This window comes from Panthera leo, chromosome C1 (genome assembly GCF_018350215.1).
Source record: "Panthera leo isolate Ple1 chromosome C1, P.leo_Ple1_pat1.1, whole genome shotgun sequence".
Classification (NCBI taxonomy): Eukaryota; Metazoa; Chordata; class Mammalia; order Carnivora; family Felidae; genus Panthera; species Panthera leo.
In genome coordinates this window covers 55,531,732-55,547,093 of record NC_056686.1, presented here as the reverse complement: position 1 = coordinate 55,547,093, position 15,362 = coordinate 55,531,732, and the positions used below count along the sequence as shown (strand labels likewise).

Here is a 15,362-nt window from a genome sequence, read left to right as displayed (position 1 = left end):
AGGAATGCAATTCCAATAAACATTTACTTTTTATGTTTCATAATTATGCAGCAAAATAGATAATATTTGTCTGTTGTTTTGACTAATTCTGTGCTAATGATAACTAAATGCAGAAAAAAAATTTACAACACTTTGAGCCTCTAACTTACGCATGTGTGTGTGTGTGTGTGTGTGTGTGTGTGTGTGTGTGTGTGTGTGTGTAGGTAGGCAGGTAGGTAAGGAAGTACAGCAGAATGACCAATAAAATACTTTCAAGCATCAAAACATTATTTAAAAATTCTGTTAGAGAAGTAGAATGGAGTAACCATGGTGAAAATGTTGATTAAAGAAAAGCTTGTTCAAGTACTTTTAACTAGGTGGTGATGGAATATCTAATCATAGTGGTAGGTGTCAAATTGCTGTGGTATTTCGAATTCCTTGAGAAACACTTAAGAGAGTAATGTAAGAGCTTTATTTTTAAGTGGCAATATTTAAAATATGTCAGAAGTCACATCCTTTGTAACTATTTAAATTTATTAGGTGTTTACTTTAAACATGGATGAGGGGTATATGGTTTTCAAACTTTGGGGGGAGGGAGTATGACAGAAATGTAAAGATCATTGCCTTAGCGGATCTATTTTCATGAATAGATTAAAGATTACAAGTAATTAAGAATGATATTGTGGAAATAGTTCTTCTACAACCATTTGTTCTTTTTACGAAGGCTAATTACGATCACTGCCTTGCGATTATACATGTACCTGGCACACTTTTACACATAGATAATGCAAAGGTAAGCTTTACCTCCTGTCTCTCTCCCATTTAATCACCAAAGACAGGTGTTTGGAATCTATTATAATAGTTCATCTAAACTGTGAACAAGAAGCTAATACTGCCCACAATCAAGTAGCTTAAAAGAAAAATACATTTGGGGAACAAAATATAAAAAAAAGAAGAAAGAGGATAGAACTCATAACAAAGAGCAAATTGAATATGTTATCAGTGAGGGCTGTGTAGGAAAAATGAGCAGTGCAACGGGATGACAGTTAAATGTTCAGCTGCAGCTGTCTTTTGTAGGATGCATTGTCAACTTTTATAGGATACATATGTTGGGCTCAGTATTTCTAGAAAGAGATGGAAAAGGCAAAGAATAGCAATCAAGAATAATGAAGAGCTGACTGTACAGAAAGGTCTGGATACACTTTAAAGTAGTACATTTATTAAAAGAGTTATGCTTCTCTCTAAATGTAACAGGAAGTCAAATGGTAACCCAATGGATATCTTAGAGTCCAGCTTCTCTGGAGGGAATTACTAATGTATACTAAGAATGCATTGAAATATTTTTTGAAGAGATTATTTATTTTGGTAGAGAACCTTGGGTGATCAAAACTCCTGCTTCAATTTCTTCCACTGTGTAAAAGGCAAAAGGAGATAAAAGAAAACAAAGCTTTAAGTTAACATGGCATTGCCACTGTGGTGAGATGATCAAATTGTGGCTTGAATCAATTCTAATAACTAAAGCTAACTTTTGGTTAATAATAATGATAGATGTTGTTAATTAACCCCATTTATTGGTTAATAATACTAATAATTGAATAAATTATCCAGTTTCACACCTAATTTCCGAGCTTCACGTAAGACAGAAATCCTAACATTTCTTCTGGTAGGGTGTCAAAATGATCTAAAGACAGAAGGGAAGTGGGAAATAATCTGATTGATTGACAGCCGGGACTCTTGATATCTGAAAATAAGGAGTCGAGTGAGTATAACAGGAAAGTTTCTTTTCCAGTCTACACAAGAAGGAAGACCTGCTTTCAAGAAAACAAACTAATTCTCCCAATTCCAGCCCATGCCAACATTATATATCAAGGGTTGGTTACTATGGTATGAAGAATAAGACTCTTCCTCCGAATTTGCTCCTCCTTCTATGTTGCCTCACTCACCATGAGTCTACAACCTGTGCACTTGCACGTGGCAGCCCTGATCTACTCTCCACTCATTTGATTAAACTAGAAACCTGAGGATCATCCTTGATTTCCTCTCTTTCCCTCATCCGCTTCTCTGCCTTTCAACTCCTAGTCCCCCAAGCTTCTTTCACTTGGGAGCATTTGTCTCCCAGCAGAAAGCTCAGTAAACATGTGTGGAATAAATGACCTGATTTAATATGATATGTGATTGATCTCTTACCTCAAGGAGTGCTCTCCCAAAAATAAGGGGATAAATATAAGAACTCCTTGTCGTTTAGGCTCTTCAGGTGCCCCCTCCTCCAAGAAGCCTTCCAGATCTCCCACCAATCACACTGGGGTACGTGACCCTTCTCTGATCTCCGAGAGCACCCTGTGTTTACCTTTGCAAAGAACTTATAATTCAGATGTGCAACAATTGATTTATTGAAAGCCACTAGTTAGGGGCTTTCATAACTGGATCCCCACTGCCTAGAGAGTACCCAGTGCCAAGTAGAACATCAATGAATGTTGAATGAATGAATAAACAATACGAGGAATAAGTCAATAAGAGGTCACACAAAATAGTCCTAGGTGAACCCAGATGAAAGAGCTGCTAATTCTGTTATTGGGATGAGTGGTGAGTTACAGTGAAAAACACCTTGTTTTGAAAGATGACTTAGAGTTTCCCTGGAGATCAAGGCAGGGAAGGGTGTTAACAAGCAGAAGGAGCAGCATGAACAAAAGCATGTGGATGAAAAAGCACACAAGGTATTTAAGACAATGGGAACCTGGCAAAGCTCAAGAACAGCTTTGAGTGGGAGGAAATGGGGCAGATGTGGCTAGAAAGGTTGTTTTAAACAAGTTGTTAAAGACCTAAGGGGTCACCAAAGGGTTTGAAGGCTGTAAAGTCACTGAAGTCTTCAAGCTAAGTAATGCCATGATCAGATCTTTAAAAGAAAAAAAAGTATTTGTGTCTTTTTTAGTAATTAAAAATCAGAGATCTAACCTCCTCCATTTTTATATTTCTTGCTACCTCATGAAGAGAAAAAACAAAGCCCAGCTGAAGCAATTCTTTCTTTGCCTGGTCTGAACTAGGCGTACTTTTTTTCTTTTCCTTGTTTTCTGGCCAATCATTTGGTGAAGTGAGTGCATCATACAGCTGGGAAAACACGAGCTTCTCCAGTTTGTTTGGCTTCAGAGCTATGTGGGTGAGCGCGAGTCTGGGCAGTGTGTCAGCTCCTTCCTGAAAGTCTGGGTCAAGGAAGTCCACAACACAACCTTGTTTACTTGATTTTGCTTTCAGTGTCGAGAACACTGGTTCTGAGGACTGCAAAGGTGTATGTGGTCACTGTTGGCTCACAACCCTGTAATTCCTTTGAAAAGATGATTTGATTGGGACAGCTGTGACCTTATTTTAATAACTCAGTGCCTTTTGAAACACCCAGATGAAAAGTGATGCGTTATTTTCCTAGTGGCTTTTGTTCCTGGCTGACCATATAGCTTGCTGGATCACTGGGAGTAATTCTGCAGGACCGAGTTTGCTGGACTGGCAGACTTGGCGGGATGGATGATGAGTGACCAGTCTGAAGCAATTCCTTTGGCTTGGACATGTGAAGTTACAGTTAATCAACAAGTGTTTACCGAGTGCGTGTTATATGCCAAGCATTGTCTTGAGCACTGGGATGAATAAGAGGAGTAAGACAATTTCTAACAGAGTCTAGTAACTAGACTGAAAACTTGTCAAAGGTAAAAAGCCAACTCTTTTTTCTCTTTACATTTTCCAAAGCGCATGGTGCAGTGTCTAAGTCAAGGCAGTGCCTCAATAATTACTGAATGTCTGACTAAAAAGGTGTATTTCAATTTTGCCCAACAAATATTTACTAAGCACCCACTATGGCTCGACGGTGTCTTACGTAGTAGAGAGGCAAAGATGAGAGAGACAGAGCCCATACCTTCTACGTGCCCACAGTCTGGTGGGAAAGACAGACATTGAAACAATTACTTAGTGTGTATGAATCTGAGCCTCAAGGAACCTGAGAACCCGAGAGCCTCTTGCCACCAGATCCCTCTTCTGGAACCCCCAGAAGAGGGTGATGGCATAAAAGAGAGATTCCAGGGTGCTGACCCAGCACCATGTCCCTTCTGATCGGTTGATGCCTTGCCTTTTTGACTGATAATACTTTACTATCATTCCTGTAGGTGGTTAACAGAGGCACAAAGCACTCATATACAGGGATCAGAGGAAGAAATAACTTCATGATATGAGAACGGTGCCTGATGAAATCAGTCTGGAAGGGAGGGATGCAACCTCCAGCCAAACCCAACAGATCAGGTGATGTTTTATTTCTAGGTATCTACTCAAAACCCCTGTCCCTGTGGGCACAAGGGGGACTCCAGATTCACGGCACTTACAATCCAGATGCAAGGATGCCCCTAACCGCTATTTCATGTAAGTAAAGGATTCCAGATACAGAAAATCATTCTGAAATGGTATTATAAAACATTTCAATTTTAAAGTTAATTTATATATTGTTTTTATTTCTTCCTATTCTAGAGCAACCATTATCCACAAGCCTAGTTTTATAACCGTCTTGGTTCAAATAAACTTGTTATCTGCTGAATCATTGGACTCACTCATGTTCAGTTGTGATCCAGAGAACCTTCCAAGAACCAGTTAAGAATCTTTAGAGCTAATCCTCCAGGCAGGGGAAAGAGGAGTGCTTTTGTTTCCTTTTCATCCCTTGCAGAGCTGATACTGAGAGTTTAGACATATTATGAAACCTTTAACATTCTGAAGAATTGAAAGAGATAGGAAGGCAGTGAGAGGTAGAAAGGAAGGACAAAAGAAGGAATGAAAGAAGGAGAAAGGGACAGAGGGAAAAGGAGGGAAACAATCAACCACACAAAAAGCATACATTACTTCCCAAATCTCTCCTCAGATGTTCAGACTACAGATTCATAAAGTCCTCCAGCTGGAAAGGTCGATTTCCCACTTGTAAAAGCATCAAACATCACCTGAGCCAGTTTTTCAATAAGAACCACAATTATTCCATGGACACATGTCAACAGTTCTCTGCTCAATTTTATGAGCAAAAACAATGAAGCAAATTACACTTGCCTGTGTTCTCTAGATAATTGAAGCTGGCTTCTTAAAATTCAGGTGTTGGAATGTTGAGAAGAACATGCTAGCTCTTTTATTAACTCTTTTGTTTTTACACCATTTCACGCAAAGCAGGATTTCATAATGTTGACTACTTTAAAATAAATGACTGGCACAAGACTGGGCTAGTCTCTAGTCACTTCTCTAACCTTGCCTTTCTTCACCTCTTGCTTGGCACACAAACTATCATGCTTGGTTCCTGTGCAGACACCACACCATTTCCCCTCCAGGCATTGCCCATGTCCCCTCTCCATGGAATGGCCCCTCCCCAAGTATAGCCTTCCCCAGATGACCTTCCCCTCCCCTTTTCTGTCCTGGATAAGGAGCCCTTCTTCTCTCCTATCTCACGCTGAGCACATCTCCATCGTTGCCCTTACCACCGTGTGTTGTTAGTACCATATTTGCACATACACCTGTCTCCTCCTCTCCCCAAACACAGTGACCAGGCATCCCTCATTTTTCACATTCTTATGGCCTAGCACAGTACCTGAAAATAGTAGGTACTTGTATTGGCTATCTATTGCTGCATAACAAATGACCTCAAAATTTATCAGCTGAAAACAATATTTACTATCTCACAGTTTCTGTGGTCAGGAAATCAGGTGCAGGTGCCACTTAGTTGGATGACTGTAACTCAGGGTCTCTCACAGGACAGCAGTGAAGCTGTCAGTAAGGCTCAGTCATCTCAAGGGTCAACTGCAGGAGAATCTGCTTCCAAGTTCACTCATGAGGCTGTTGGCAGGCCTCAGAAAGTTGACTTCCAAGCTCAATCACATGGCTGTCGGCAAGCTTTAGGGCCTTGTTGGCCGTTGACTAAGAATATTATTCCCTTGCCACATGAGATTCTCCCTAGAGTTACTCAAAACATGGCAGCTGGATTCTCCCAGAATAAGGGCTCAGAGGGAAAGAGACAGAGACAGAAACAGACAGAGACAGAGAGCGGGAGCATTCAAGCAAGATGGAGAAGTCAAAGTCTTCTTGTACCCTAAACTCAGAACTGACATTCCATCACTTTTGCTATATTTTTGTCTTTTAGAAGCAAGCCACTAGGTTCAGTCCATATACAATGGGAGGGGATTGCACGAGGACATGAATACCAGGAGGTAGAAATCACTGGGACCATCTTACAAGCTTCCTACCACAGTGCTCAATAAGTATACTGAAAAAATAGATGAATTTCTCTAGTCAGGATGAGTCTTTCCTTCCCTGAAGATCCATAGTGTTTGAACTCCTTACTAGGGAACACAGCACAGTATGACTTTCCAGCTGAGCATAGGTTTATGTACACACCAGTGAATCATAAGCAACTGTGTAAAAACAATGCCAAATAATATGCTGGCACTCAATAAATAATTGTCGATTGGGTAAATAAATGAAAGAAAGGTTGGCAGAGACTGGTACGTGTCCATCAATATTTTTCTTTAATAAAGGAATTTGTAATTCTTAGCTAAATACATAGGTGTGCCACTGGAGACTACATTTCTCAATATCCCTTACAACTAGAGATGGCCATGTTACCAATTTTTGGCGAGTGGGAGGTGAGTGGAACATGAGGTGATCACATCGTTTTCTCCCTTCCCCTTGACTGGAATACAGAGGTTTGGGTGGGATTCTAAGAAGGAGTAAATACAATGAATGTGGCAGGGCCACCCTATCAGCCATCTACCTCTCTACTAGTACATGAAGCTGTATCTTGCAAAAGTCACTGTGCTCTAGGGTCTTGTTGTAATATAGACTATTTCAGCTTAGAGTATTACCTGTCTGGTAGAGGATTTAAAAAGCAGGGAAGAAATAAGTCTCCCTACCCCAAAGCTAGTCCCAAGCTTTAAACATACTATACAAGTTCCTTAAATATTTGCTAGATTATAAATTGTGCCTGCAGACCTGCTGGGATGTGTTGGTAGATAAGAAAGGAACATTTAGTGCAGCACAGGGGATATAGTTAATAATATTTATGGTGACAGACAATAACTAGACCTATTGAGGTGATCATTTTGTAATAGATAAAAATATCAAATCCCTATGTGGCATATGTGGAACTCATATAATATTATATGTCAATTATAATTCAATTAAAAATAAATATTAAAAAAAGGAGTTTTTACCACCTTTCCCCTCGGTTAAGCAAGCACAGGCTTCTTTGGGTCAGCTCTTGTAAACTTCGGAGCTGTGAGACTCTTCAGAGAAGCAACCCGTTAAGTGGCCTTAATTTTCAAAGCCTGAGGCAGAAAGCCACCACGGAGACACATAAGTCAGAATGGATTCTTCTCAAGGAAAATCTATCCACAGATTGAGGTTTCCTCACAGGAGGTTGGTTTGTTTTTCCCAAAAAGGAGAAGAGTTCTCAGCACATCCCCTGCAAAGGGCCAGGCTAGCAGTTTCTCCAAACTCCTGTGGCTGTCAAGGGCAGGTGGCCCACTGGGCAGCAGCAGCCACTGTCGGCCTTGCTCCCCACTTCTCTGCTCTTGGAGGCCAGCCAGCACTCGATCCTGGACGAGAAGGGCCTCTGCCTTAATCTGGAACTGGACAGGATCCATGGCCTCAAACTGAACGTTTTTGTTCTGTTTGTGTTCTTTACAGTATACAGACAGAAGGCTCCAACCAACACCATCCTCAAATGCCAAAATAAAATGCTCACCCAGCCAAACCATCTCTGCTGAGGCTAGCTCAAGGAGATGACAAAACCTTGTTAAAATACAGGAAGGGGATAGGAAGGAAGTGGGATAAACTTTCCTTGCCTGGATTGAAAATCTGTTAATAGGACAGATACATGCCAAGTACAGAGTCATTTGAAGGTGTTTCTCTTTCCTGGGAAGGTGAATTTGAGAAACCAGAAAAGAAAGAAGGGATGAGGAACTCCAGTTGAAGTCTAGAAATTCAGGTGTCTTGAAATGTAGGAAGGCTTAAAACACCTGCTACTCCTGGGCCTTCCAGAAGCATTCAAGGTACTTAAGAAGACAGCCATGCCCATTACCAAAGATGATTCCATGTGGAAATGTTCTCATGCTGTTGGTGTTAGAGGGAGGGAGACAGTAAATCTGGCTGAGGGAGGGTGTCATGAAAGTGAACTGGAAGAACTCACTCTTGAAGGGTAATTAAGATTTCCAGGTGGTCACTGGCCTCCAGTGGAGGGCATGTCAGACTTCCACCCTCTGGAAGTCTGAGAGGCCAAGGCATGTTTCTGGAATTACTAGTGACATAGAAATATAGAATTATAGGGTACTCAAGTCAGGTCTTCAATAAGAAAAGTAGGGATGACTTCAGTTAAAAAGTATGTAGAAAATAGTGCTAAGGAGATGGAAGGAGATGAAGAGGCATTGACAGACCAGAGAGAAAAGAGAGATCCTGCTCTGTGGACTCCAGCTGTAACAGTGGCATAGGGTTTAGCAAAATGGCTATATAACTTGGTGATTTAACAAGTCTCAGGCTCTTGAGTCATCCACTGCATTAGTGTCTGTAACAAACTACCCCAAACTGAGTGGTTTAAATATCAGAAATCTATTGTCTCACAGTTGTGGAGGCTAGGAGTCCAAGATCAGAGTGTTGGCAAAATTAGTTCCTTCTCAGGCCTACGAGGAAGAATTAGCTGCATCTCTCTCTCTTAGCTCCTGGTGGTTCACTGGCGATCTTTGGTGTTCCTTGGTTCGTAGATGCATCACCTCGTTCTCTGCCTCCATTTTTAGATGGCAATTCCTCTGTGTCTGTGCATTTGTCTCTGCCTAACTGTCCCTCTTTTATAAGGACATAGTCATATTGGATCTGGCCCACCCTAATAACCTCACCTAAGATTAGTTACCTCTTTAAAGACCCTCTCCCCAAATAAGGTCACATTCACAGGTACTGGAAGTTAGGACCTCAACATCTTTTCAGGGGGGCACAGTTCAACCTATCACATCCAGCTAGGTTTGAATCCCAACTTGGCCACTTTACTGGCTGTGTGGTTTTATGAAAATTACTAGCTGTGTGGTCTTGCAAGGACTGCTTAATATCCCTTAGCCCCAGTAACCTGTTTTAAATGGGACAAAGAGCACCCTTTGTGCAAGTTTTGGACAAAGTAACGGCTTCATAAGCATCAGTGGTTACCACTGCAGGCACTAGAGGACTATGTATGGAAGTCAGACCCTGGCATCACTTCTATTTCAGGAATGTAGACAAAGGGACCACTGACAGATCCTTATTTTACTCATTTCTTTCCTCCCCCACCCCTGGTGCCTGGAATCTTGGAGGCTCAATAAATATTTTCTGCAGATTATGACTCTATAACTCAACTTCATTTTAATTTCGAGCCACTGTCCTTGCAGGGCGACAGAAACCAAAACTCTGCCAATTTGGAGTTTCCCTCTCCATTTTCCTGGGATTGTGGCTAAATTGCAGTGCATTGCATCATGCCAGGCCTTGAAGTAGAAGCATGGGAACTGGTTCCTATTTCACTGGTCTACCGTCCCAGTGTCCTGGTTGGTCCTCAGGCAGCAGTCGCCACAGGCCTTGTTCCCATTTGAATGCTGCCCGAGGTCTGTGGGGCTCTCCACCACCTGCATGCTGCACCAGGACATGGGTCCCTTCTGTTGCCTCCATACTAGCCTGGAATAGAGTCTGTCTGAGGCTTCATGTCTGCAGCCCCTCCCTCATGGGGTCTCCTTGTTTCCTCCAGGGCTCTGACAGTGAAGGAGGTAGAGTACCTCCTTTCAGAGGACCTGCCCAAAGCTTTCCCCTCCCCATGCCAGCCCCTCATTCTGAGACCATCCTACCTCGACTCTTATTAACATGCCCCTCTGCCTCCCCAAACCCAACTAGATTGGAGGGATCTTTTATCTTCAATATTCCCCAGACATTTTGGGTGTACCCCAATCCTCTCCATTCCCTTAAGGGCTCCAGTTTTGGAAAGCAATGCCAGGAAGAGGCCTGTGGGCTCTTTATGCCTTCTTCACAGTGCCTCCCCCAACCCTTCCCCAGACCAGTCTTTTGCCTCCCAGGGGAAATATACCAGGAAAGGAAAAAAAAAAGTTAATATTTAAAAAATATTATTCCAGCTTGTTTCGGTAAATAAATAAATGAATACATGGCACTGGCCCAAGGTGCTTGATCCTGAACCAGTTTCATGAAAAACCTCTCTCCTGAATTTCCACTAACACCTTTGTGCCTGTCAGAAGGGCTTAGAGCCCCCACACCTTTCCTACCAGAAGTCTGAGCTCAGGGTCAAAGTTTCTATGGCATCTAGGTGCTGCCTGTCCACCTGCCCCGCGTGGAATCACAGGTTTCTTCCCCTGTGCTCTCAAGCATGGCTGGTGGTTCTAATGAACACTTAGCACTTAGCCCTGCTGCCCGACATTATTACAGTTAATATTTTACATGGCTGACCTCCTTACTGCCTGGAACCAGTTCTTACTCAATCTGTGCAACAAAGGGAAAGCTTTGCCACCTTCTACCCAGTGACCTTGGGTGACTTACCTAAGCCTCTCCAAGCCTCATTTTCCTCATAAGTAAAATGGGGGTAAGAACACCCACCTGTAGGTTGCTCTGTGGATTAAGTAACGTGGCCTAAGTAAAGGCCTGAGCCCGTGGCCTGATAGCGGGTGGCTGTTGCTGTGCATGACTGAGGCTGTGGCTGGCTCTACCAGGCTCTCCTGAGCCTCATCGGTACAGAAAGGGGCAGTCATGCTAACAATGTCACCACAGCTAAAGGAACCCTGCCTGTGGATTTCACCCAACAGAAGAGCACTCACTAAAACCCACGTTTGTGTAAACTACCCCATATTAAGATCAGTGTTCATCCATTCAGTAGCTAAGCACTTAGACACATCAACTACGAGCCTGGTATTTTCATACACCTGAAAAAAAAGGGGCTCCACAGGGAGAAAGACAAGGATAGAATAATACCACATGGGCTAAAACAACATGGTTTAAAGTACCAAGGGATCATGGAGGGAAATAATCTGTCTGCTTGTGGTCATTTATTTACTACCTTCATAACCACCTGTGTTTCCAGAAAGGATCTAAGGAAGCCTGGGAGAAATAAGGAAATTTTCCCAAGAGGCCATCTGTGAGCTCAGGCCCTAAAGACTATCACTAGGCACAGCAGTGAGGACAGACGCTCCCTGGCCCAGGGGTCAACCTGTGCAAGGGCCTGGCCTTGTGGACACACCAGGTCCAACACGCCACTTTGCCCAGGAAGGACACAGAGTGCTCGTTCCCAGATATCCACATGCCTTACTCTTTCACCTCTTGCAGGTTTCCGTTCGAATGTCGCTGTCTCAACAAGACCTTCCCTAACTACCAGCGGTAAGCTGAAGCCAGCTACCACCAGCTCGCGAGAGTAGACGGTGAAATTTTCAGAAAATCTGCAAGCCAGTTAGTATATACAATCATTAATGTGAGTCAAATTACATAAACTTACAATTGAATTAATTGTATTAGACATCAAGGTTCAAGATACCCAAAATTATCCCTTCTTAATTATTTTACATCTTACCAGTGTATACTCAGTTATTTATGTGTATGGTGTCCATAAGGTAGAAATACTATGTAATGTTGTGCTACTGTGTGCACTTCCTCCTAATTTCTTATTTAATGACCTCACATTCATAGTTTACAATCTTCCATGGCACCACTGAAATTGGCCACTACTACAGAATCGGGACATTTCTGCCCCCAGAAAGCCAGTTAGGCAACATTTACCAGTACACTACTGCTAGCCACCTTCCCCCTTCCCACCACTGGCCCCACGTACCTGATTGGTTTTTACAACAGAACCTATTGCTTTCTATCACGTTGCCCAATTTTTCAGTATCATCCTTTCCTGAGCCATCACAGAATATAAGCTCCATGAGGGCAAGGATTTTTTTTCTATTAGGTCCTTCATGCATCCCCACACCCACAAGAGTGCCTGGCACCTCGCTGGCTCTCAGTAAATCTGTCTTGAATTAATATTGGTGAATGCTGGTCTCTGAGTAAGACCGTGGAGGCAGCGGCCCCTCCCCACCACCTTGCCTTAGCCCAGCTGCGTCTTCTGACACACAGGCTGACCTGACTTGAGGCCTCTCTTTTTCTCCCTCATTCTGTCTGTCTCTGCAGTCTCCCTGCTGTCTGCAGCGTGAGGAAAGTCTTGAGTAAATGTGTTCCTCGTGGGGTCCTTGGGTGGCTCATTCGGTCAGGCGTCCAGCTCCTGATTTCAGCTCAGGGCACGGTCTTGCGGTTTGTGAGAACAAGCCCTGCGTTGGTCTCTGCACTGACAGTATGGAGCCTGCTTGGGATTTTCTCTCCTCCTCTCTCTCTGCCCCTCCCCTGTTCCCATGAGCTTGCTCTCTCTCTCAAAATAAATAAATAAACATTTTTTTTTAAGTGTGTGCCTTGAGACCCCAAGTCAGGGGAATTGTCTTTACCTTGCCAGACTTAGTCAGAGGCCAAAAGTATTCAGCACATGTCTCTTATGTTCCCGAGACCAGTGCTATGGCACCTCTAAGGCAGTGGGTTCCAAGTGGCCCAGACCAGTAGCACCAGAAGGACTTTGCTAGAAATGCAAATTCTCAGACTCTGCCCCAGTCATACTGAATCAGGAATTCTGGGGATGTGAATTCTGGCTGCTGTAACAAAATACCCATAGTCTGAGTGGCTTATTAACAATAGAAAAGTGTTTCTCACAATTCTGGAGGCTGGAAGTCAGAAATCAGGGTGGCAGCACGGTTGGGGGAGGGGCCTCTTCTGGGTTGCAGATTTCGCGTTTATCCTTACATGGTGAAAAGGGCTTGGGAGCTCTGTGGGGTCTCATTTTTATAAGAGCACAAATTCCATTTATGAAGACTCTGGTCTCATGACCTAATTACTTCCCAAAGTCTCTACCTCTTAATACCAGCACACTGGGGGTTAGATTCCAACACATATGCTTTATGGGGATACATTCAGACCCCAGCAGAGGGCCAGCAATCTGTGTTTCTGAGATGCCAGTGCAGGAGATTCTGAGATATGCTGAAGTCTAAGAACCACTGATCTAAGGCAGTGGTTCTCAAATGGGGCTATGTTTTCATCTCCCCTCTCCTCCCCCAGTCCCTCCAAGGAGACAATAGGCAGTGGCTGGAGACACTTTTGGTTATCACAGCTGAGAGACTGGTACTGCTGGCATCTTGCGAGCAGAGGCCTGGGATACTGCTAACCTCTTACAACATACGTGGCGGCCCCGGTACAAAAGAATTATGTGGCTGAAAGATCAAGGGTACTGAGGTGAGTGACCTTACCACTCTAAGGTAGCCTCACTCCCCCACATCCACCCAGCCCTCCCTTCCTTCTTTTCTGTAGGGTTTTCTCAGCACCTCACAGCTGTTAATAACCGACATGCCAACCTCTAACAGTCAACTGTGAGGAAGACAGAGGAGACTGCGGACTTGCTTCAGGATTCCCTGAGCTGAGGAACACAGACACTTCAACTGACCTTTACAGCCCAGTGTGGTAAATGTTAGCATTGGGGAAATATGAAAGGGGTTATTAAACCCAGGCTTGGAACATCAGGGAGGACTTCCTGGAGAAAGTAGCTTCGGTGTTAAGACTTCAGGCAGAGGAAGACTGAATCGTAGAAGGGTGTATGGGGGATAGCTTTTATTATGGAGCACTTTCTGTGTTTGGATCACTATGCTGAGTATTTTACTATCTCATTTAATCCCTGAAACGCTTTCTGAGGTTTATACTATTGCTATTTCCGTTTTATAGCTGGGGCCACTGAAGCCTAGGTATATTAATAACTTGCCTAAAGCCACACAGCTAAGAAATGTTGAAGCAGGGCTTTGAACCCAGGTCTGTAGATTCCAAAGCCAGACAGGAAGGGATTGCTACTTACAGAGGACAAAAGGGTAGACTGGGAATTTTTTTAAACACACTTAACCCTTGTGTTACGAGCTGAGTTATGTCCCCCCAGAATTCATATGTTGAGGTCCCAACCTCCAGTACTTCAGAATGTGTCTATACTTGGAGAGAAGGTCTTTCAAGAGGTGATTAAGCTAAAATGTGGCCATCAGGGTGGGTCCCAATCTAATATGATGGATGTCCTTACAAGAAAACGAAATTTGGACACAGAAAGAGATATCAGGGATGTGCATACACAGGAAAGACCACGTGAGGACACAGTGAGAAGGCAGCCATGCGCAAATGAAGAAGGCGGGCTTCAGAAAAAGCCAAACCTGCTGAGCACCTTGATCTTGGACTTCTAGCCTGCAGAGCTATGAGAAAATGAATTTCTGTTGTTGAGGACCCCTCATCTGTGGTATTTTGTTATGGCAGCCCTAACAATCAAACTGTCTGGTACGTTGTTTCGATGGTGGGAAAGTTTAAAAGGCATATTAGCTATGTTTTGTTTTCTCTGCTGTAAAATAGAAGAGAATGAGAAATCTAGGTCTCTGCCCTCCCCTCCCCACGACGACATGCAACTCCAGCTTCAGGGGCATCTGCTGAGCCAAAGCTGCTGGGAGACGTTTCTCTTTCCTGGCTTTTGCAAGAGACAAATTCATTGAGATTTACACAGTACATCCTAGAAGGGAAGGAGAGATGGGAGGGCCTTAAGCAGTAGAGGTGGAATCTCTGAGGTGAAGAGGTGATAGAAATATGACGGTGCCACCAAGCGGGACCCAAACCTCATTTCCTTACAGAACCACAGGGAATGATCATTGCCCAGCCAGGCAACATTTGGCCAATGTTGCTGACCTGGGATACTGTGCAACAGAGCACTGGCACCTCAAGGCATAGATCATGGACATCTTGGCACCTGCCAGTGTGGATCCAAGACTGCAGGCAGGGACTGCTAAGAAGTTTTTCTCTACTATGGACCCTAGAACTGATACCGCTTCTGTAGGATGTGGGTGCCTTTAGTACCAATAAAAGTTGAGACAATTCTCCCATTAGCCCAGAGAGATGGACCCAACTTAGACTGAGCTGAACTTAAAGGTAAGAAGAAATGTGATATTTTTTTGCACATCCACACTTGTGCATTAAGATTCAAACGGACCGGGGCGCCTGGGTGGCTCGGTCGGTTAAGCGTCCGACTTCGGCTCAGGTCATGATCTCACGGTCCGTGAGTTCGAGCCCCGCGTCGGGCTCTGTGCTGACAGCTCAGAGCCTGGAGCCTATTTCCAATTCTGTGTCTCCCTCTCTCTCTGACCCTTCCGTGTTCATGCTCTGTCTCTCTGTCTCACAAATAAATAAACGTTAAAGAAAAAAATTAAAAAAAAAAAAGATTCAAACGGACCACGCTTTATTTTCAAAACTGGGATACAGAAAAGCAGGCAGAAGCCAGTTCA

The 15,362-nt window shown here is 43.5% G+C and overlaps 1 long non-coding RNA gene across 2 annotated transcripts; it reads left to right on the top strand.

Moving 5' to 3' along the window:
* Positions 1-4,066: 4,066 nt before the first annotated feature.
* LOC122227680 lies at positions 4,067-15,064 on the top strand. Of its 2 annotated transcripts, XR_006206191.1 has the most exons (5): positions 4,067-4,374; positions 11,314-11,455; positions 13,126-13,299; positions 13,375-13,524; positions 14,715-15,064. It is a non-coding gene; the product is annotated as an uncharacterized LOC122227680 (long non-coding RNA). The 2 variants fall into 2 exon arrangements; XR_006206190.1 differs by lacking the exon at positions 14,715-15,064 and having other exon boundaries at positions 13,375-13,613.
* The last annotated feature ends 298 nt before the right edge of the window (positions 15,065-15,362 follow it).